At 38.6% G+C, this 24,786-nt stretch overlaps 2 pseudogenes; both read left to right on the plus strand.

Annotated features, from left to right (window-relative positions):
- The first annotated feature begins 2,306 nt into the window (after positions 1 to 2,306).
- LOC121486549 lies at positions 2,307 to 6,211 on the plus strand (annotated as a pseudogene).
- A 7,637-nt stretch (positions 6,212 to 13,848) lies between these two features.
- LOC121486559 lies at positions 13,849 to 14,809 on the plus strand (annotated as a pseudogene).
- Positions 14,810 to 24,786: the final 9,977 nt, after the last annotated feature.

Here is a 24,786-nt window from a genome sequence, read left to right on the forward strand (position 1 = left end):
ACTCCTTTAGATTGAGACTGTATCATGTGTATTCTTACTTCAGAACCAATAAGATGATTTATACATAAAAGAATTTAATAGATGGTAATTTGTTTGATAGATAATTAAATTTTTTAAAGAAAATGAAAATTAAGTTATTATAGAAATGTATAAAGGAGTAAAATTGAAATGGAATAATAGAAAATTTTCAATTAAAAATATGTCTTAAGGAATATTATTCAGCCATAAAAATGAAATCTTACCTTTTGCAACAACATGGATGAGCTAGAGAATAACATGCTGAGCAAAATAAGTCAGTCAGAGAAAGACAAGTATATGATCTAACTGGTATGTGGAATTTAAGATACAAAACACTTTCTCTCTGTGTGTGTCTGGGTGGCTCAGCTGTTAGGCATCTGCCTTCAGCTCAGCACGTGATCCTGGAGTCCAGGGATCGAGTCCCACATCGGGCTCCCTGCATGAAGCCTGCTTCTCCTTTTACCTGTGTCTCTGCCTCTCTCTCTCTCTCTCTCTCTCTCTGTGTGTGTGTGTGTGTGTGTGTGTGTCTCTAATGAATAAATAAAATCTTTTTTTAAAAAAAAGATGCAAAACAAATGAGTGAGGGAAGGAAAAAAGAGACAAACCAAGAAACTGACTCTTAACCGTAGAGAATAATCTGGTAGATATCAGAGAGAAGGTGGAATGGGGGAAATAAGAGTTGGGGATTAAAGAAATACTTATGATGAAAAAAAGAAAAGAAAATGGAAAAAATAAATTAAGATACAAATACTCTTATACGGTTGACATTAATGATATAACAAAGTATTGTAGGTTATTTAAAATATTATGGTTGTTCTTAAAATTTTAGACAGTTTAATAAATAATACAGATTTACTTATGTCTACATTAATGTAACTACTTTAGATTAACATGATGTACAGGTGGAGCTGAGAATGGGAATGAATTTCTTACCTAGTTAAAAATTCCTGGGGATTCCCGGGTGGCTCAGAGGCTTAGCACCTGCCTTTGGCCCAGGGCGTGATCCTAGAGTCCTGGGATCAAGTCCCACATCAGGCTCCCTGCATGGAGCCCGCTTCTCCCTCTGCTTCTCTCTCTCTATCTCTCATGAATAAATAAATAAAATCTTTTTTAAAAAATTCCTGAGGAACTTGGACAAAATGAGAAAAGCAAAAGCATGGAAAACAAAGAAGGCCTAACCTATAGGCTAGGCAATTATTTCAATGGAGCAAATCTAAAAAATTATTAAAATATTGTTTTTTGATGAGCACCACATTTAACACAAACTATTTAGCTTTAAAGACTCAACAATTATCTCACTAAAGATAATTTGTCTAACTGTTTAAGAGTTAATTATTCCTAGAACTTGGCTTTCAGCAAGGTAATGCAAAATACACAAAGTAAAATACCCTACAAATGCATGCAGACAATTTAATTGGCTTCATATCATCATAATCTAGAGATGTTAATATTTTTTAAGTAATGAAAGTTAAGAGAATTCTTATTGAAAAGTTTAGGCAGTCCTTGGCCATGTTTCCCAGAAGTTTTCATATACAATTGGACATTTCTCCAAAAACAAACAAAAAGTAATTTGGGCTTTTTGAGTGGGCAGATGATATTGGGTAAAATAACTCTTTTGGTCACCATTAAATAGTCTGTTTTGCTTAGGCTTAATAATAAACAAGGTATTAATCAGAAAAAAAGATGTCTTAAAAGAAACTAGCCCAAAAGAAGCATTTCTTATAAGGCTCAATGAGATGTGGGATCTGAGACTTTTCGATTTATTTTCTGTAAATTGAAAGATAGTTGGTAGTGACCAAAAAAAGACATATCTGAGTAAAGTAATTTCCATTTATTTTTTTTAGTCATTTCCATTTCTTTAGGATTTCTTCCCTGTGTATTAATTTCCTTTCAAAACAATCCTGAGTTTTGGATTTGAGGAAGCCCATACGTTTGAACAGGACAAAGAGAGATAATCTGAGAAGAAATAAACTAAGAAATTTCAAGGCAGAGATTTTACTTCTATTTGTTTACTCTGGTAGGATAGCTCCCTTGAGACAAAAGTTTTCAAGCAAAACTTGTTCCAAATGAATAACTTTTTAAAAGAAAGAAATAATTAAAGTTGATTGAATGAAAATCAAAGTTTTATACTCATAAAGATGGGAAAAATACAGAAAATGGGTTTTTTCTTTATGTCCTCACTGGGAAGTTCTATATCCACACATTTGAAAAAAGAGAAAAGTGAAAAAAAATGTTATTATGTTTATCTCAAAAAGCAAGAATTCTTTCTGACCTGTTTGGGACATCAAATGGGGAGTTCTGTTTGCAGTGAGAGGTAGGTAATTTATAAGATGACTTTCCAGTGTGCATTACATTTTAAGGGACATCATTATGCTCTTATGTTTTCCCCTACTCCCCAACAAGGAACCTTCTTATGTCTGAAAGGGGTACACATAGAGTGAGCTGGGGTTAACTGAAGCCTCTCTTTTCACACTCCTACTTGGGTTCCAAATGATGGGCTTGCCTCTGCCTTTGGCATCCAGGCAAGCCAAATCCTGACTGCCAAATCTAAGTGAGAAATGATGAGCAGGCTAACAGGAAGATGGCACAAAACCCTCCCATCAGTAACCAAGAGTAGAGTCAGCAGTGAAAGAAAGTGTCGCTGGGAGCAGTCCTGGTTGGCCAAGAAGTGACTGAGAGACTCAGGGTACTTTGATATATGATTAGTATAGACTTCCTCTGTGAGTCTTCTCTCTCTCTTGCTCTCTCTCAGCATTTTTCAGTGGATTTAAGATGTGAAATATATTCATGATAACCAAAATGGTGTTTTGTATCAATATTTTGCTTTTGATACACGAACTTCTTTATCTGTCTGGGTTACTTGCATTTTGTGCATGAAAGAAAGAAGTTAATAAAAGAATGATTTTGGGGACCTGGGTGGCACAGTGGTTGATCCTGGAGTCCCAGGATCGAGTCCCACATTGGGCTTCCTGCATGGAGCCTGCTTCTTCCTCTGCCTGTGTCTCTGCCTCTCTCTCTCTCTCTCTCTGTCTCATTAATAAATAAATAAAATCTTAAAAAAAAGAATTATTTTAATTCAAGAATACATTTAGGAAGGAAGGAAATGTTCAGTTAAAAATTCTTCCAATGAAGCCTAGCATAATTGAAAAGCATTTTGAAGGACACCGGGGTGGCTCAGCAGTTGAGCGTCTGCCTTTGGCTCAGGGCATGATCCTGGAGTTCTGGGATAGAGTCCTGCGTGGAGCTCCCTACATGGAGCCTGCTTCTCCCTCTGCCTATGTCTCTGCCTCTCTCTCTCTCTTTCTGTCTCTCATAAATAAAATCTAAAAAAAAGAAAGAAAGAAAGAAAGAAAGAAAGAAAGAAAGAAAGAAAGAAAGAAAGAAAGAAAGAAAGAAAACATTATGAGAGGCACCTGGGTAACTCAGTTGGTTAAGCATCTGCCTTCAGCTCAGGTCATGATCTCAGGGTCCTGGAATCAAGCTCTGCGTCTGGCTCCCTGCTCAGTGGGGAGTCTGCTTCTCCCTCTCCCTCTGCCTCTTCTCCCTGCTCCTGCTCTCTTTCCCTCTCATGCTGTTTCTCTCTCAAATAAACAAATAAAATCTTTAAAAAAACATTTTTGAGGTTTATTAGCTTGCTGATGACATTAATGAGCTGTCAATCTGAGGGACAAATTTGTTAAAACTTTCAGAGTGTGAGGAATTTGGGTCAACTATACTGTTCGCAACTAATCATCTTGCTCAAAGCTTCCATTCTGATCCCCTGGATCTCACCTCAGCTGTCCTCTAAGTGCCCCCCTGGGAGCCCATGGAAACTTCTAATGACCAGAAAAAAAGGGAGCAAGGAAAGGGGACATGTGGTGTATTCTAGGCAGAAACAGAGAAGAAAAAATCATGGATTCAAAGCTCTATAAGAGGCTTCTGGTGACTAGAACCTAGAGATGAGAAGGCCAAGTCAAGAAGGACTTCACAAATGTATTAAAAGGATTTGGAATTTATCCCCTGGGCTATGGGAAGTATATGGCTAGATTTTCCTAGGCCAGATATTTGATCTCTAGAAAGCCAGTTTATCTCAAATGCATGTAAAATGAGGTAAAAAGAAAAAAAAAGTTAAATTGGCCATCACAGAATAGAATTCGTGAATGTAGCAGAAGGGGATCATTCTCCTCCCCTGATTCCACCCTTTTCCCATACATATACTTCATATGCCCTCATCTGGAGATCTGCTTTGGAAGACCTGAACACAAAGACCAGTCTTCCTTATATGCCCACTCAGAACCACCAAGGCTCAGGTGGCAAAGATGAAGAAGAACATGGGCATTGAGCAGATTCCTCACAACAGGGGGAGAAGAAGGATGGTAAAGGGATGAAGAAGCAATTTAATTTGATTCTTATGCAGCAAAAATTTACTGAGCACCTGATACAGTGACACAGTGAAAGTGCTAAGGTTAACAAAAAGTACAGTAATTAAGCTCAGGCTAACACAGACATACAGCTACACAATTACAATTCACTAGGATGAGTGTTATAACCATGCCAAGAAAAATTATAAAATCTAAAGCTATGTCTAAAGCTACTTTACAAAATGCCAGATGAAGGTACTGTTGATTATTTAGAAAAAGAAGAACAATAGTTTATGAAAATGGCTAACAATGGGCCGCATCGGGGGTCAGAACCCGCAGCGGAGGAAACTTGGAGACAACCCTGGAGCAGCAGCGGTGATACCCCGAGGAGAAGGAATGGCTCATGGACGTCATGGCCAATGAGATGCTCACTAAGAAGTCCACGCTCTGGGACCAGATCAATCCCAACCACCGAACACAGGCCATGCAGGATAGGTATATGGAAGTGAGTGGGAACCTGCGGGATTTGTATGATGATAATGATGGATTACGAAAGGAGGAACTCAAGGCCATTTCAGGACCCAATGAATTTGCTGAATTTTATAATAGACTCAAGCAAATAAACGAATTCCATCGGAAATACCCAAATGAGATCTGTGTGCCAATGTCAGTGGAATTTGAAGTGGAATTTGAAGGCTCGAGAGAATCCAAGTGAAGAGGCACAAAACTTGGTGGAGTTTACAGATGAAGAGGGATATGGTCGTTACCTCAACCTCCATGACTGTTACCTCAAATACATTAATCTCAAGGCCTCAGAGAAACTGGATTATATTACCTATCTGTCCATCTTTGACCAGTTATTTGAGATTCCTAAAGAGAGGAAAAATGCTGAATATAAGAGATACCTGGAGATGCTGCTTGAGTACCTTCAAGATTACACAGATCGAGTCAAGCCCCTCCAATATCAGAACGAACTTTTTGGGAAGATTCAGAATGAATTTGAGAAGTGGGAGAATGGTACCTTTCCTGGATGGCCAAAAGAGACAAGCAGTGCCCTGACCCATGCTGGAGCCCATTTTGACCTGTCTGCATTCTCTTCTTGGGAGGAGTTGGCCTCCCTGGGTCTGGAAAGATTGAAATCTGCACTCTTAGCTCTAGGCTTGAAGTGTGGTGGGACCCTAGAAGAGCGAGCCCAGAGGCTCTTCAGCACCAAAGGAAAGTCCCTGGAGTCACTTGACACCTCCCTGTTTGCCAAAAATCCCAAGTCAAAAGGCACCAAGCGAGACACTGAGAGGAACAAAGACACTGCTTTCCTAGAAGCCCAGATCTATGAATATGTAGAGATTCTTGGGGAACAGCAGCATCTCACACATGAAAATGTACAACACAAGCAGGCGAGGCCAGGGGAGGAATGAGAAGAAAAAGAGGAAGAGCAGATCAGTGAGAGTGAAAGTGAAGATGAGGAGAATGAGATCATTTACAACCCCAAAAACCTACCCCTTGGCTGGGATGGAAAACCTATTCCCTACTGGCTGTATAAGCTTCATGGTCTAAACATCAACTGTAACTGTGAGATTTGTGGAAATTACACGTACCGAGGTCCCAAGGCCTTCCAGCGGCACTTTGCTGAGTGGCGTCATGCCCACGGCATGAGGTGTTTGGGCATCCCAAACACTGCCCACTTCGCTAACGTGACACAGATCGAAGATGCTGTCTCCTTGTGGGCCAAGCTGAAACTGCAGAAGGCATCAGAGCGATGGCAGCCTGACACCGAGGAAGAATATGAAGACTCCAGCGGGAACGTGGTGAATAAGAAAACCTATGAGGACCTGAAGAGACAAGGACTGCTCTAGTGTTCAGGGATGTAGCTCAGCTTCTAGGCTTGCCCAGGCTTACCTGAAATCTCCTTTTTCTATTTCTCCCAACCAAATGCTCCTTAAAGACTCTCCTACTTAGTCTTAAGGTCTAGCATGTGTCTTGTGAAAACCAAGGCATGCTGGCAGGTTGCAGGGCTGAGATGTGTTTTATCTTTGTTTTATATTAAAAGATTCTGTCAGAAAATAAACCCAGTCCTTCTTCTGAATGTGTCTTGTTCGAAAGCCAAAAAAACAAAACAAAACAAAACAAAACAAAAAATGGCTAACAATGGAGTGGAGGAAACACAGTGTTTTTTGTATTCATGTATTAAACAACTTTGCATTCATTAATTCATCTAGTCATTTACTCATATATTAATCCAACAAACTCCTCAACCAGTTGAGTAGTAAATATTTATTTAATATTTATGCCAGGTATTGTGGTAGGTGCTGGGAATTCAATGAAAAACCCAGCAAAGTACCTATCTTAATGGATGCAGAGATACATGAGATCAGTCATTGGACTTATGGGGTGTAATGGCTAATTTTATTGTGTCAAATTGACCGGGCCACAGAGTGTTTAGATATTTGTTAAACATCATTCTGGGTATGTCTGTGAGGGTGTTTCTATTGCCATCCCCAGTGTGGGTGGGCCTCATCCAATCTATTGAAGGCCTGAATAGAACAAAAAGGCAGAGTAAGAGGGAATTGACTCTCTCTATCTAATCATTTTTAACTTAGAACATCAATCTTCTTTGGAACCCAACTCAGAACTTATACAATCCACTTTCCTGATTCTTAGATTTTCAGACTCAGACAAAAACTTACACCATTCTTGGTTCCCGAGTTTTGGATTCAAAAAGAGCTATTCCACTGGCCCATCTTGGTCTTTAGTTTGCCACCCGCAGCTAGTACAAGTGTAACACTTCTCACATTGCAACGTATTTTAATGAATATCACCTACTTCACTTTTTGCAGCAACAATTTTATAAAGTTTAGCATGATCTTTTAAGATTTACAGATGTTATGCTCAGAATCATGCCTTAAATGTAGATCTTCATACCAAAGTTTATGTTCCGTGCACCAACCAAGAATGAATGGAATGATTCCTCAAAGAGAGAAAGGAGAAGAGAGACTCAGAGAAGAGCAACATTCAAGGTAAACAAACAACCAAATGAACACACAAAACTAGATGTAAGTTTATGGAAGAGGTGAAAGCTCATAGGACTTGCATGAGTCTAGATCAGAGGGAAGGACATTCCAGAATGAGAGTGACAGCACCTCTGGTGGGATACCAGAGACCACATCCAGGGAATGTCATGTTTTCCCATTGGGTAGGAACATAAAGTTTTATAGGGCAGTGGAGTTATAGGTAGGAGAGTAGTTAGGGATAAAATCATCCAGTGTCATATAAATTATAATCTATGTGAGTACTGGGGATAGATCTCTTCAAATAGCCTTAATAAAAGAAGGAATACAGAATAGAAAGTCTGTATTAGAAATACAGTCTGTAATAGAAAGTCTGTAAGAAACTGTAAGTTTCTTTCAGTTCTAATATTTCAGCATCTTATACTACGTCCCATAAATAGAAAATCTTATTAATGAATAACCATGAAGATTTTAAAAACCCCAGTAATACCTCTTTTTAAATCATCCCGAATGTTAATCTTGCTATAAAACGGCTTTGACCATGTTCTCCTACTGGAAAGTCATCAGTTGACAGCAGACCAGAGTCCAAAATGGGACCTCTAAACTCTCCTTTAGTACATTGTTTTTATGTTAAATCCATGTTCATTGTATTGACCAATTATTTATAAATTATATAAGCTCTTTGAAAAGCTGGCATAGTTCTTAGTTACAGTATCTTCTGGATTCTTTTGGTCAAAAATCTTGACTAAGCAGTTCAGGATACAATTTGGCCTGCTCTTATATTATTCATACAAAATATATGGTCTAAGGCTGAAAAAAATCATGATTGTAATGAAAAAGAGAAGAAGCCCATTTTAAAAGAGCTCAGATAAAACATTCAACTCATGATCCTTTGAAGTTCTAAGTTTTGAAGACGGAACACACAGCGCCTTCACTTTTATTTAAATGAATTTCATGGGATATTTATTGGGACCAATAGAACAAAATTAATTTGCATAAACTTAGGATAGCCCTGGAGACCAGAAAGCAGCAACAACTCAAAGTATGCAGTGTCTGTGTTTTAACGTATCCCAGAGATACCTGCTCAGATGGTAGCTTGCAGAATGCTGTCCTGTAAATCTCCAGGGGCCATCCACTCCTCTTTTAATAAACCTGGATCAGAGTCAAAGTGACCATTGAGAATTGCAGTTTTATTCCATGATCTCAATCTCATATAGCTCTATTTTTATTTTGTTGTTCAGTTTCACTTTCTTTTTTCTTTTAGATTTTAAATATACAGCTTTTAAATCAATTTTTAATGTTGGATGTTTTTAATAAGGATCATAAATTTAAAGGCCTTAATCTCATATGTACCATATATATAGGATTTCTCAAGGTCTTTTACTTTTCCATTCTCTTCGGTATCTGCTAGGATTTAGTTGGCCTTCCTATCTTGTAGATTTCAGATACCAAATAAGGAATGCATGCTGGGCTGCCCAGAGCTATAACTTTTCCATGCAGTCAACAGAAATACCTCAAAAGAAAAACTAAATAATTTTTTTTATAATTGACATACAAGGCTACATTAGTTTCAGGTGTACAACAAGGTAATTGAACAACTCTATAAGTTATGCTATGTTCACCCCAAGGGTAACTATTATCACTATACAATCTTATTAAACACATTGACTACATTCCCTATGCTGTACCTTTCATCCATAGCTTATCTGTTACATAAATGGAAACTTATACTTCCCACTTCCCTTCATCCATTGTGCTTATCCTTCACCACCCTCCCGTCTGGCAACCACCAGTTGTTCTCTGTATGTATGGGTTTGTTTTCAACTTTTTTTGTCTGGTTAATTGGTTGGCTGTTTAGATTCTCCATATAAGTAAAATAACATGGTATTTGTCTTTCTCTGTCTGACTTATTTCACTTAGCATAATACTCTCTAGGTACATCCCTTTTGTCATAAATAGCAAGATCTTGTTCTTTTTATGGCTGAATTATATTTTACTATATATATATATATATCTTACTATATATATATATATGTATACTAGATAGATAGATAGATAGATAGATAGATAGATAGATAGATAGATAGATATAGATCTTTTCAAACTAGTGTTTTTCTTGTCTTTGGGTAAATACCCAGTAGTGAAATTACTGAATCATACGGTATTTCTATTTGTTAAGTTTTTGAGGAATCTCCGTAGTGTTTTCCACAAACCATGTTTGTAAACTGGGATTCACAGACCTCTGGGGGATACATAGACATTCTACAGGAGAAATGAATACCCGAAAGAGTAAGGGAATCAACTTCCAAGTCCTCCTCTTAGTCTTCCCTAAAATTCACTTGCTCCTGAAATATCTATATTGAAAGCATCCAGGCAGAGATGGCTTCATGGGCCTGTGTGATCTGTGCAGGAGCACAGGGCCTGCCCTTGGTTTAATGCTCTACTACAAAGACCTTAAAATTCTAATTATTTTTTAAGTAGGACCCTGCATTTTTATTTTGCAGTAGGCCCCACAAATTCTGTAGCTCATCTTACATTCTTTTTTTTTTATTCTTATTTATGTATTCATGATAGAGAGAGGCAGAGACCTAAGCGGAGGGAGAAGCAAGCTCCTTGCGGGGACCTGGATGTGGGACTTGATCCTAGGCCTCCAGGATCACGCCCTGAGCCAAAAGCAGATGCTCAACTGCTGAACCACCCAGGTGCCTTTCACATTCTAGCTCCACCCTAGCTCTGTTTTACTGCTACTCCTTTCCCTAAGAGCACTTCTTCCACTTTAGAAAAGAAAGTTGTACCTTTCATTTACCAATCTTACTAATACACTGCCTTGGAGAAGAGAGGAGGTAGAGGATATAAAACATCTGGCAGCAAATAAGGGGCTAATTCTACATACTGATGAAAGCCTCTGTTGAACATCCTGGTTTTCTCTGCTTTATACATGTCTCCTTAAGATTAAAATTTGATTTTAGAATTTTGGGATCTTATCTTTTGTGTAAATGTTCCAAATGCCTAAACTAATGAGAATTCCTATTCTTGCCCTCACTGATTTCATCCTTGGACTGCCTTCAGAGAATGCAAAGCTAAGCAAATAGTACGAAATACTAAAGATGGCAGCATCCAATTCCATCTGGGTTACCAGTCCTTGGCAAGGCTCTGACCCTTTTCCATCTATCCCCACCTCCCCATTGATCTACCCACACCCAACCTTCTCAATCAGCTGTTCGGGAAGTCAAATTCAGAATCCACTTTGCCCTTGAGGTAAAGGACTAACACAATTATTTAAAAGGAAAGATAAAAGTAGACATTTCCAGACAGACGTTGACTCAAATTTAGTTGATTAGTTTATCAGTGGGACTGGCTTGGAAAATCAGGCGGTTTTTTTTGTTTTTGTTTTTGTTTTTAATAAACTCTTTCTTTAAGAATAGTTTTGAAATTATAGAAAAATTGAAGAGAATTCCTATAGGATCTTCATCAGTTTCCTATTATTAATATTTCCTATTATTAACATCTTATATCACTACAGTAAATTTGTTATAAATAAGAACCAATATTGTTACATTATTATTAACTCCTACTTGATTTCCTTAGTTTTTGCTTAGTGGTCTTTTTATGTTCTAGGATCTCATCCAGATTATCACATTACATTTAGTCATAATTTCTCCTTAGGTTCCTTTTGAATGTAAGTTTTTCAAACTTTCCTTAATTTTGATGACCTGGGCAGTGTTGTGGTGTACTGGTCAAGTATTTGGTAGAATGCTCTGCTATTTGGATTTGTGTGAATTTTTTTTTCAGCAGACTTTATTTTTTAGAACAATTTTAGGTTCGCAGAAAAATTGAGTGTGACCCTTGCCCCCATACATGCATAACCTACCTGATTATCAACATCCCCCACTATTTGGCACATTTGTTACAATTAATGAGCCTACGCTGGCACATCATTGTTATTCAAAATCCATCATTTCCATTTGGGTTCACTTTTGATATTTTACATTCTATTAGTTTAGATTGCAACTAGATATTATAGGGACATTTTCTATAATTAAATGAAGTATAGGGCAGCCCAGGTGGCTCAGCGGTTTAGCGCCGCCTTCAGTCTAGGGTGTGATCCTGGGGTACCGGGATGGAGTCCCGCGTCAGGCTCCCTGCATGGAGCCTGCTTTTCCCTCTGCTTGTGTCTCTGACTCTCTCTCTCATAAATAAATAAATAAATAAATAAATAAATAAATAAATAAATAAAATCTTTTTAAATAATAAAAATAAAAAATAAATGAAGTATATCTACAGTTTCAGTGTTTTTTATTAAAAATAATTATTGAGGGATCCCTGGGTGGCGCAGCGGTTTGGCGCCTGCCTTTGGCCCAGGGCACGGTCCTGGAGACCCGGAATGGAGTCTCACGTCGGGCTCCCTGCGTGGAGCCTGCTTCTCCCTCTGCCTGTGTCTCTGCCTCTCTCTCTCTCTCTCTCTGTGACTGTCATGAATGAATAATAAAATCTTTTAAAAAAATTATTGAGCAGGTATTAAACACCAGACATTATTCTACGAGTTTGAGATACAGTAATACATAAGAAAAAAAGACCAAGATTATAGCCTGCACATGCCAGCAAAGACAGACTAAATAAGGATATTATGTTGTCTATTAGAAAGTAGTAAATGGTAGAAAAACAAAAAATAAAAGGTAAAGAATTCAGAGTGAAAGTTGAGAGGGAGTTGGAAAACATGTATAATGTTTAAGTCTTATAGTCACAGGTAATTGAAAATAATATTTTGCGGGCCATTATACTGTATGTTAACTGGAATTTAAATTAAAACTTAAAAATGAATAAATAAAGCATTAATAGATGCATTCTGATGCTCTTTTTTTTGGCATATAACTCAGAAGTGGTTCAAAGAATTGAGTGGCATTGCCATAACAAACTCTTTCTGTTTTATTTATTGATGCGAAGAGTTTCATACATATCAACCTATTTATCTATCTACCTAGCATCTATTTATCTATCATCTTATATTTACAAAAACTAAAAACAAAGAAAAAGTACTGTTCAATACCTCATGTTAATTAAAACCACTTATTCGGGCGCCTGGGTGGCTCAGTGGTTTGGTGCCTGCCTTCAGCCCAGGGCGTGATCCTGGAGACCCTGGATCAAGTCCTTTGTAAGGCTCCCTGCATGGAGCCTGCTTCTCTCTCTCTGCCTGTGTTCTGCCTCTCTCTGTATCTCTCATTAATATAAAATAAATAAAATCTTTAAAAATTAAAAAAATAAAACCACTTATTCACAGATATATGAACTAGCTGAAAAAATAGCCTAATTCATCTTATTAAAAATTCATTATAAATTTTACTATTTATGTTAAGTAATTTTTTTAAAGATTTTATTTATTTATTCATGAGAGACACAGAAAGAGAGAGAGAGAGGCAGAGACACAGGCAGAGGGAGAAGCAGGCTCCATGCAGGGAACCTGACATGGGACTCGATCCTGAGTCTCCAGGATCACGCCCTGGGCGGAAGGCAGGTGCTAAACTGCTGAGCCACCCAGGGATCCCTTAATAAAAGGATTTGAAGTTATAAAGCATATTCATTAGGATTAAATTCTGTGGGAGAAAGTGAAATGGAAATGTAAACTCAGACTAAAAACAAAAGATAAAATTCCTGTTAGAGAAGAGCTACTTCATATGTTTTTATAATAGACAACAATGGCTATCAGATTGTTCTGCTTTTTATATTCCATTTCATACAGCTGCGAGAGTCATATAACACTATTTTATGAGAATGTTTGTAATATGCTATATATTATATCTTCTCCAATTTTTTATAATTATGTTGAAAAATTTTAGATGTTAAACATGTGAGAGGGCACAGTTTTTCAACATTATTTAGGAGGAATCTCAGCAAATATTCAAAGCCCACTACCCTGCTGGCTTGGACCTCCTCTATCTTTTCATAAAAACCTTTCCCTTCTTGGGTTCCCTAATATCGCATCATCTGTCTTCTCATATCTCTGACCATCATCTTCCTGTTTGCTTACTTCTCCTCTCCGTAGGATTCCTAAATCGTGGGTGCAAGATTGTTTCCTCTGAATTCTATGTCACGTTCGCAGTCAAAAGAATCTATTTCCTTTCATCTTGAATTCCTGTCTCCTTGTGGATGGGCCCTAAACATAACTGAGGGCAGCACCAGCTTTTGCCCTGGACCTGGACCTCAAAGCTTGACCGCCAACAGCTTGCTGGGATAGGTATCCCAAACTTGCAGGGCTCTACCTCTGGCCCTTAAAAGAAAATCATTCCTTCTTCTTCACTTACTGAAATACTTTTACCATTCTATTAACAACACTGCTTAAAACTTTGTTTCATTTCCTTACTCTTCTACATCCCTTCCATTCTTGATTTCTGTTTTTAAAAAGTTCTGAGTATTTACATTTGGTGGAAATATATATGAACAATAAGGGATGTGGCTCAGTAACTGAATATTACTGCTTTCTTTAATCGATGAAATCTAATTGGTAGGTGGCTACATAATCAATGGGTGGTTGATACTTTCAGCAATGGTATAAAGCATGTGGATTTGGTAAATTTGTGAAATGAAATCCTTTCTAATTTTCCATTCTATAGTAAAATATGGATGAAGTGGAACCCATCTTCCAAATCTCTCAGGTCACCAGAATTATTTTTTGAAGTTCAAATTTAAAAGACAGTGATAAATAAGAAAGGAAGGTCTTATTTAGAAAATAATGAAGATTTCTTTTCAACCAATTTCCTATACTTCCTTCACTATGAAGACGTGCAAGGTGTTCAAATAACAATTGTAAAAAAATTTCCAATTATTAATACGTGCACTTGAAATATCCTTATTTTTTTAAAAGGAAATACAGGAAGCAGAAGGAGCTGGAGGATGCCTACTGGAAGGATGAGGACAAACACGTCATGAGGAAGGAACAGGGCAAGGAGGAGGAGGAGAAGCGGTGCCTGGAGCAGCTGGAGCGCAAGAAGGAGGCGCAGCGCCTGCTGGAGGAGGAGGACTCCCAGCGCGAGCGTGGCAAGGCCCCCGCGTGGCTGCGCCCAGCAAGGTCACCGGGCCCAGACTGAGACACTCCGCCGAGACCACCAGCGCAAAGAGGCCCGGGACCAGCCGAGAAAGCCAAGAGCCACTTGGAGGTGCCGCTGGAGGAGAGTGTGAACCACCAGGCGCTGGAGGAGGGCAGCGTGGAGGCGCGCACCACTGAGGATGCCGTCGCGGGGCTCAGCGTGGCGCAAGAGGCTGCAGACCGGCCCCGGAGCGCCGCAGGCGGGCGGCCTGCACCGCCGTGGACGAGGCACCGCTGCCACCGCTCCAGCAAGAAAACCCCAACGTGCGGCTGTCGCAGCTGAGGCAGTAGCTCAAGAAGGAGTGGCTGCGGTCGCGGACCTCGCCATGAACCAGCGGGCCGTGCCCTTCAGTGCCCCCAAGTGAGCCCAGAGCTGGTCGTGACCTTACACGCCCTCCCGCTGGGTCAGCTACGCGGGTCCCGGGCTGAGGCAGGTGTCCTGGGGGCTGCGTGGCATCATTGGCCATGCCTCCCGCGGGAGAGTCCCTGCTTCGAGTGACACCCACTACCGCCTTCCTGGGCCTTGGAGCCCGTGGGCTGATGCCCCATAAAGGCAGTCGGTGAGGCCAAAAAAAAAAAAAAAAAAAGATATATATATATATAAATTTTTCAACATAATCATATATATATATATATGATTATGTTGAAAAATTTTAGATGTTAAACATGTGAGAGGGCACAGTTTTTCAACATTATTTAGGAGGAATCTCAGCAAATATTCAAAGCCCACTACCCTGCTGCCTTGGACCTCCTCTATCTTTTCATAAAAACCTTTCCCTTCTTGGATTCCCTAATATCGCATCATCTGTCTTCTCATATCTCTGACCATCATCTTCCTGTTTGCTTACTTCTCCTCTCCGTAGGATTCCTAAATCGTGGGTGCAAGATTGTTTCCTCAGAATTCTATGTGACGTTCACAGTCAAAAGAATCTATTTCCTTTCATCTTGAATTCCTGTCTCCTTGTGCAAAATTATGGTCAAAAATCATGACTGAACTTGGCAAGATTAAAAATAGTTCTTATTTATTATTAGACGGATACATTCAAATCTTTTGCTTTATTGCACCATTTATGCTACATTTTTTATATAGAATAGAATATAGATTGCTTTTGTGGGAAATTTTTTTCAGTCACATGTAGTAACAAAAAATATGTTCTAATAGAGAAATGGGCTGTTAATTGGATAATTTTTACATAACTGCAATATCCACAAATCTGATATACAGATTGTATTATTATAGGCATAAAATTATGCAAATAGTTTTTCATTCTGAAAAATCTAAAAAAGGTATTAATTTATTGAATCAGAAAACTAAGAACTTTTACTCTTTCGATTTATAAACTGACTAAATTTATGTTTGTGCCTATAGTTTCTTAGATACGGACCAGTTTATTTAGGGAATATAAAAATATATTATTTACTTAATGTTAATCACATCCCTAAACTCTATCACATAGATTTTAAGTAAAAATATTCTTCTTAGTTTTTCTACTAATTGTTAAATTGGAAACTATGTCAACAAGTAAAAGGAAATAGTGTATTTTTTAAAAAGCAAGATAAGGGATCCCTGGGTGGTGCAGCGGTTTGGCACCTGCCTTTGGCCCAGGGCGCGATCCTGGAGACCCGGGATCGAATCCCACGTCGGGCTCCCGGTGCATGGAGCCTGCTTCTCCCTCTGCCTGTGTCTCTGGCTCTGTCTCTCCTTCTATCTCTCAAGAATAAATAAATAAAATCTTTAAAAAAAATAAATAAATAAAAAGCAAGATAAAATTTAGTTTACTTCTTTCTGAAACCAAATGCCACTTAACTAGGAACAGTCTCAATTAACTTGATTAAAAAATATCAGAATATCAATGTTTTAGTCCATTTTTAAAAATTTGGCTGTGCAGTTGGAGCTAGTATTACTCTGCAATCTCTAAAATAGCTATCATTTGCCTTCACCAAATTACTGGGAGAATTCACCAAAAACCAAGTCTGACATATTGACACATGCCTTACCTGGAAAGGTAAATAAATTTTCCTAATACTGGACAAATGTTTGGTTTTCAAGGAAGTTAGTTGGATTTATGTAAAATTGATAACTACAAGCCATCGCTGAGCTCTGTGCTACCCCTGTCAGTTTGACTTCATATTGGGTCTTTCAATGGGTGCTTCCCTTCACAATTGTGTGTGAGTATTGCTTTTGCTTGTTGTACAATGCTTTAAATCAGACCATGATGGTGCTTGAATAAAATTTAATTTAATTATGTTAATTCCAATTACAAAGTTCATTTTTTATGATAGAATATTTTACAGAAGTTAGAATGATAACCAAAAAATGTATATATATGGGGTACATTGGAAGTTCCACGAAGCAGAATCTAATGTTAGCATGGTAAAAATAGAAATCCGTAAGAAAAGAATAGTCATATAAAAATGTTAGTGTTGAATAACACAAAATTTTATAAGCTAAATTGAGACTTTTTTGAGCTATGTGGAACGCATTGGGTAGTACTTTGATAAATGACAGCAATAAAATATATTAATAGTACTTCCTTCTTAAAACAGGTTTCACAGCATACAGCCAAGGGGAGAAACTATAATGTATCAGTTTTTAAATGGTTGTCATCAAACTTTCTAGAACTCTCTGACCATGAAAACGTTGTTAGCAGTGATGTGTGTAATAGTTAAAAAAAAAAAAGCCATATAGCTAGGTAGATCAGGCTTAATTTATTTGTTCTTTCTAATATGTAATTTATATTTTATGCACTCTAGCGATTATATTAATCTTCAAAATCCTAAGATAAATTCTTTAAAGATAGTACACAATCTTTCTGTTTCAACAAGATTTCACACGACAAAGACTTCCCATATCACAGAAAGACACAAATGCCATGTGTCTAACAACAACACAAACAAAAAAATTATCATATTACATTTTTATGTTTTTTTTTAAAGTAGTATGAATTAGCTCAAAGCGGGAACTACCTGGTGATTAAAGAATTGCCAATCTAATTTACAAATCAGAAGAGACTTTTGCAAGGTCTTGGGCTATCACAAATTATATCTCAAAAGATGAGATATGTTAATTTTTAATTATAACATAAGGCCCACTTGAATAGGAAAAAGAGTCTGGTAAGCCAGAAATCTGTGAAGATATTTCTTTTCACGGCAGCCACTCTGAGCTGTGGAAATGTCACACAATGGTGGTTTGGGTTTTGCTGGATTCAGACATCACCCACCCTTCAACAAAAACTCAAGTCAAATATATGTGCTTCGTGTAAGTAGATGATTTTTAACTTGGGAGTCAATGAAAGGATTGCTAGAGAATAAATATACTACATATAAGTCATTAAACACTAAAGGCATACACATACATGTTCTCAGATGTATTATAATCACAAAGCTCAAATAATAAGTAGCATAATCCTGGTACTAGATTCAAATTTTTGCACCAGAAAATTTGCTGAAATTATTAGTATTGGATAGGCAAATAAGTTTTCATACCGTATCCGTCCAGAACTTGATTCTATGTGGTTTACTGATGTTTATCTGTCTCCATCTAGTTCATATCTACATTATAAGTACTTTCTTGTAACAGAGCTAAGAAACTCATTATACACATTTCTGTGTTTGTCCATAATTATGCAAAATTCCTAAGTCTGTGATTCTTGATCACTCTGTTTTGATAGTTCTAGTTGCTGTCCTATTTTGCTACTACAGATATCCTTAAAATTCTGGCTTTTAAGCCGGTTTGGCTTCTTTCTCTAATCATTACTGGGTGATACATGACCAACTTATTCCAACCCCGCCCAGTATTCATTCTCTGTTTCCGTCTCTCTCTTCTTGGTCTAAAGCCATTTGTGGCCCTTTCTGCAAAACCCAAAGTGTCCTTCTAATAGATAGAGGCTGGCTCTAAAACTTTAAAATGACAAATGAGTATTATACCTGGATTTCATTTTTTAGAGCCTGGGTTAGTCTCAGAGTAGAGCTGCTCTCGCCAAGAGTCCAGAGCATGGAACTGTGGGGGGGATCTAGATTAGAAGCCTGGATCAGGCTGAGTGGCCTTTTCTGCCAAAGCATGAAGGGACTTAAAAGAAATAAAGAACAGGACAGAAATGGGGGACACTAGGACAGAATAAGTGGATTTGGAGTGGAAAATGGAAGGCAGAGCCTGGGATTGCGTCTAAGGGGCTGTAGCCACTGTGCCTTTCCAAAGGACAACTGCAAGTTTGCTCGTGGATAGAAAGGAGCCATAGACTAAGCATGACTAGACACCAGCTTTGTGAGAAGGATAACACATTTTTTGCAAAAATGTGTTTCCATTAAGCCAAAGTCATTGACCCTATGCCCCTTCTTTTGCTACACTATCAAACATCTTTTATTCTTGTAAATACAGAAGTTCCCCATTGTGCCATCAATAACTGGTTCTCCAGGGTTCTCTTTCTGGGTGTAATTTTGTGTTTGTGCTTGACCCATATGTCAGGGATTATGGTTTACAATTGACTAGTGATGTTCAGATATAGTTCAGCAGAATTGAGAACATTTTTTTGAAGATCATTATCAAGGAACAGAAACCAGGGTGGAGAAAACCTTCAAAGCATATTTAAATTCCACGGTTTAGATAATGCGAACTTAATTTCAATCCTTTGGGAATTTGTGAACTTTTATTTGGAAACTAACATACAAATTGGAACTTTATTATTTTGCTATTTCCAAACATAGGTGAGGCCACATAATTTAGCAATTCTTTTAGTCATTTCTAGTTAGTAGTTCTTATCTGGGAAGTGCATTACTTTCATAAAATTCCTACCCCTCAACTTCACATTCTATTAACAGATAGAATGAAAGCCACTAGACATTTATTTTGGTCAACAAATATTTACTGACCACCAAATACGTGTCATAATCTGTGCTAGGTTTTATGATGCAATGGTTGGGAGATACAGTTAAACAACAGCTACAATAAATATGGTCCAATCCTAGCTAATTAGACATAAAGGAATTTCTAATGGGCTTTCTCGAAAAGATGATCTCCCTTGACAAGAGGCAAGGGCACTGAAAAGAGAAAGCTCTTTGAATTCCTTCCCTTTGTCCCTGCTTTGGCTTCTGATGCCTGTGAGGATAAAATGGGGCCATCTTGCAACCAGCAGGGACAAGATGGAAGATGAAAGCCAATATGCCAATTGTGGTGAAGCAGAAGAATGGAAAGAACCTGGATCTTTGTGAATACACCTAAGTTTCTGAACTAATTATGATACTGTCTACCTTCAGGCATTTGACAGACAGGCATTTACTGTTCTTATGATCTACTCCACTGATAGGTTTTCTGTTATTTGCCTCCAGAAACATCTTGACTGAGAAAATGTCATGGGGGAACTTGAAAAGGGCACCTACTGCAACCTTCATGGAGAAGTAATATCTATGATGAAACCAGAAGATCTACTAGGATATTGATGGAGAGGTAGGTAGCCACACACAGAAAGAATCAGAGGAAGAGTATGAATAGGGAATTTCAAGTAATTAGTGTACCAGAAAGAAAAGGAGATTAAGGGACAAGTCCACAGAGTCCATCATCCCACTCCTCTGTTCAAATCGCTGCAAGAGTTCCCCATTAACCTTTTAATGAAAGATAAAATCCTCAGAATGACTTCAAAGATTTCATGGTCTGGCTCTCGACACTGCTATGACTCCTACTCCTACCTCTTACCATTTTCATCTCACTCTTTCTGCTATAACTACACTGGCCTAATTTCTATTCTTCAAACATCCTTTGCCTAATACTGCTTCAGGGCCTTTGCACTTGCTGTTCTCTGAACCTGAATATGTTCTCCACACACCCGCTTTCTTCAGATCTCTGCTGAAATTTCACCTTTTCAGGGAGGCTATTCCTGGCCACCCAATTACATAAAACAGCAACCTCCAATCACCTCTCCCAGGACTCCCTATCCTCTTTATCCCCGCCCCCCCCACCCAGGCATGTGTCACTATCCTACAGGCTATCGGTTTACATATTTACTGTCATTCTTTCCCTGTGAGAGCAGGAATTTCTCTGCTTTGTTTCACAACATATTCCTGGCACCTAGATAAACTGCTTTACTGATAAATCCCTAGCATGCCTTATCAGAAGGCTTATAGAAAATATTTGTTGATAAAATGCATGAAAAAATAAAGACAAGCCAAATCATCTAGGTTGTTGCGTCCCATGGTGAAGACACATTAATTACTTTAACTTGCTTTTTTCCTCTTCATTTCCAAATGTAACCAACTCTTCATTAATCTTTCTGGGTGGATTATAGGAAGTGGTTGGTATCAGGCTAGAGGAGTAGGTGGATTCCGAAGTAGTACCTTATGGCTGAATAAAAGAGTTTGGGCTTTATGCTGAACCATTTGTAGCAAGACAGTGGTATTTATCAGCTCATGTTTTTTAAAGATGATGTTCCCTTCAGTGTAGAGAATAGATTCTGAGTGGATAATGGAGTAAGAAAGGAGGCCTGTGAGAAGGTTATTGCAGGAATACAAGTGAGAAATCATTAGGATCTCACCAAAAAAGTGATGTCCAGGATTGAGTCAAAGATGTTGATTGAGATCTGATTGTGAGGGAAACTACAAAGAATTTAGAATAAGAGTAAATGAGATGTATGAAAGAGAGAACACAAACTTGGAGTCCTACAGACCTTGCTGGACTGTTCATCAGGAAGGGGCAGGTGGACAGAGGAAGTGGAGTTTTGGAAGGTGGACAGAGGAAGTGGAGCACAATGTGCTCAGTTTGGGACATGCTGAGTTTGAGGTATCTGTAGAGATATTTATAGGTAGTTGGATATGTTGATCTACATCCTCCAAAGAAGCAACCACTGACATGAAATGGGTATGAAGTGAAAAACAAATTGCTGAGAGGATAATAAAGGAGTTTTGCGCAGTGAATTTGGGAAGCTGGGCAAAGCATGACACTGAAGTCAAGCAGGATGGATCCTGGAAAGACATGACTTCATTCGATGCCCCCAAGAACACTGGTGACATTTGACAGAAACATTTTCATAAACTGGCAAGGACAGAAGCTAGATTCCACTTGGTTGAAGAGTAGTAGTACTAGTAGAAGTTAATATGTTCTGCATATTTACTAAGTGGTAAGGCTATCCTCGATCTTTTTTGAGTACAAATGCATTTAATCCTCACAACTGCTCTATGAGTTGAATATGACTGTCATGATCATTTCCATTTTTCTGATGGGGAAAATGAAGCAGGAAGAAGATAGTTTACTTTTGGACCTCACACAGATTAGAGAAAGAAGCAGAATCAGGATTTGAACCAAGGAATTTGTGCTCAGAACCCATCTTAACTACCATGCTCTACTTCTTATCAATGAGAAATAAAGAAGTGGAGACCATAGGAACAGGAGCCTCTTTTTTTAAAGATTTGTTTTTATTTTTATTTATGAAAGAGAGAGAGAGAGAGAGAGAGAGGCAGAGACACAGGCAGAGGGAGAAGCAGGCTTCATGCAGGGAGCCTGATGTGGGACTCGATCCTGGGTCTCCAGGATCAGATCCTGGGCTGAAGGTGGCACTAAACCGCTGAGCCACCTGGGCTGCCCCAGGAGCCTCTTTCAAAAATTTCAAACAAGAAAAAAGTGAGACAGAAAATGATGGCTGAAGAAGGAGGCAGGTTCAAAGGGTACAAGGTGCAGTGCAGAGAAGCATGAGCTTTGAAGTCAGAAAAAGGCAACTCCACCCTTTGCTGTCACCGTTATTTCAAGAAACTAACCTATGTTCATTTTTTAATTTGTAAAATTAATCACACCAAAACATTAGAAATGTGACAGGGCTTAAGTGAATGAAAAATTCTAATAGCTGTACGTGGGCTCTAAACACACTGTAGGTACAGGGAAAGAATATGTTCCCTTCTGTCTCTCTAAATAGTGGCCCAGAGGGGCCGTTGTTACCTCACTCTATTTTGGCTATAAATAACTTATTAGCTCTATCAAAGTTGAGCATTTGATCGTTTCCCTACTGTGGTTATGCCTGTTTTTTGCTGAATTACTTCAACTTTTCCATTAAAAACCCCTAGCTCTGCTTTGCCATAGAAAGAAAAGGAACTTTACTAGGAAATGGCTCCCTGATGCTACAACATTCTCCTTCTCCTCTCCTCTTTCCCCCCTTGGGTAGGAGAATTAAATCAGCCTAAGGGTCATTTGCAGACCATATATTTCTGCCTCTCCATACACACACACACACACACACACACACACACACACACACACATATGTATTTTTTAATGGAATTCGATTTGCCAACATGCAATGTAACACCCAGTGCTCATCCCATCAAGTGTCATCCTCAGTGCCCGTCACCCAGTCACCCCATCCCCCTGCCCACCTCCCCTTCCACTACCCCTTGTTCATTTCCCAGAGTTAGGAGTCTCTCATGTTTTGTCACCCTCTCTAATTTTTCCCAGTCATTTGCCCTCCTTTCCCCTATAATCTCTTTCACTATTTCTTATATTGCCTCTCCTTAATTCTCTGTCATTCGGGTGTTCTACTTAAAAATTCAGTTCAAATGCTCCATAAACTCTATATTAGTTCAATGACAGAGCATGGCACAAGTCCTCCTGTTGAAATATCATCAGCCCACCTTTCCTTAGCCCCACACTCTGCAATATAGGCAAATGAATACATTCTCTAAAATGTGGGAGCATTGTCAGCATTTCCTGCCTCCATCTCCCTGTGAGTGCCACTGGGGCCTAGTGCCCTCAGGCTCCTTATGTCTGGGAAATTATTAGAGGATAACTAACCCCTTTCTCTATGGCTGGGTGCAGCATAGCCACAATCACAGAATGATCCACTGTGGGAGGCTATGAAGCCAGTAGATAGAGTTACTACCTCTTTCCTGACCCAAATCTAAAGTGTTAAAGGCATTGCAACTATTTAAACAACTGCCCAGGAGCTGGTCCAGGTTTTTGAATGCTTTGCTATGAGGTAATTTTTTTAAAATATTTTATTTATTTATTCATGAGAGACACATAGAGAGAGGCAGAGACATAGGCAGAGGGAGAAGCAGGTCCTCCACATGGAGCCTGATGTAGGACTCGATCCCAGGAAACCGGGATCATAACCTGAGCCAAAGGCAGTTGCTCAACCGCTGAGCCATCCAGGTGCCCTGGTAATGTTAGTTTTATACAAAGTATATCTAATTTATAGCAGGTGAAATTCTAATTATGCTATGTTTGTGAAACTCAAAATGTAAAAATATAAGGTCAGAAAGATGTTAGATTAAGAGTTTCAAAAACTTCTTGGCCAGTATGTGCAATTCTTGGACATCTTTTGGGGAGCATAGAACAGTTTGAGAATATGTATCTACTCCAGGCTCCTTGTACCATCCTTTACCTTTTCCATCCATGCCACCATACACCCATCTACCATTAAAATAATCTAATTATCAGCTTAAATATATTTGCAAACTCTGTACCTTTGTTTCTGTTATGATGGGCCTTTTGTAAGACTTTCTGCTATTAAGTAACTGTAGCTTTGGATGACGTGATAGGTGAGACTACCCATCCTTGATTTTCCTTTAAAAATTAATAGCTCTGAGTTTAATAGAAAATTTGAGGCTACCTTCCTTACTTGGGGATTGTTTTGGAAAGGAAAATGGCATTTGTGTATAATGCCTTTTAAAACAGTAGGAAAATCCTTAGACTGAATATTATTACAACATCAAAGACTAAAGCTTAAAGTTTGAAGCCCACGCACATGCGCACATGCTCTCAGACACACACACACACACACACACACACACACGCGCGCGCACGCACACACACATTAGACCGATCTAGGTAAATGTTTTAAATCTTCTTGGCCTGACCCAAAGTAGAACTCCAGTATAATGGGATAGAAGACAGACCAAGATCAAGGTCAAGCTTTAGTTTTTGTTTCTAATTTCATTTCCTTGAATCCCTTTAAGTTTTCTGTGTTTCACTCTTTGAGCAGCCAGAAGAACCCTTCAAGGAGATGAATAATGAGTAACCTATATTCTTTATTTTCTTAATCCCTAACAGTGCTGATTCCCTCTCTCTCCACCCACCCCCACTTTTTTCTCTGTCTTTTTCTTCCCCTCCCTCACACAAAGGCGTTTCCTCCAGGAGAATTGCCTCTGCTACTGTTGCGGTTACTCTCTCCCTGTCTTGCCTTCTGGAATGTACTGTGAAATGCCAGACAAGATGACTCAGGGAGAAGAGGGGGAAAAAGTTTGCAAGTCTCTTGGTCTCACATGGGGTATGTAATAGAATACTATTAAGGGGAATTCACTTTGCCAAAGTAACCAGAATAATATGTTGATAATATTTTCCACTATCAAACACAATACCACGAGGA

Source organism: Vulpes lagopus, chromosome 1 (assembly GCF_018345385.1).
Source record: "Vulpes lagopus strain Blue_001 chromosome 1, ASM1834538v1, whole genome shotgun sequence".
Classification (NCBI taxonomy): domain Eukaryota; kingdom Metazoa; phylum Chordata; class Mammalia; order Carnivora; family Canidae; genus Vulpes; species Vulpes lagopus.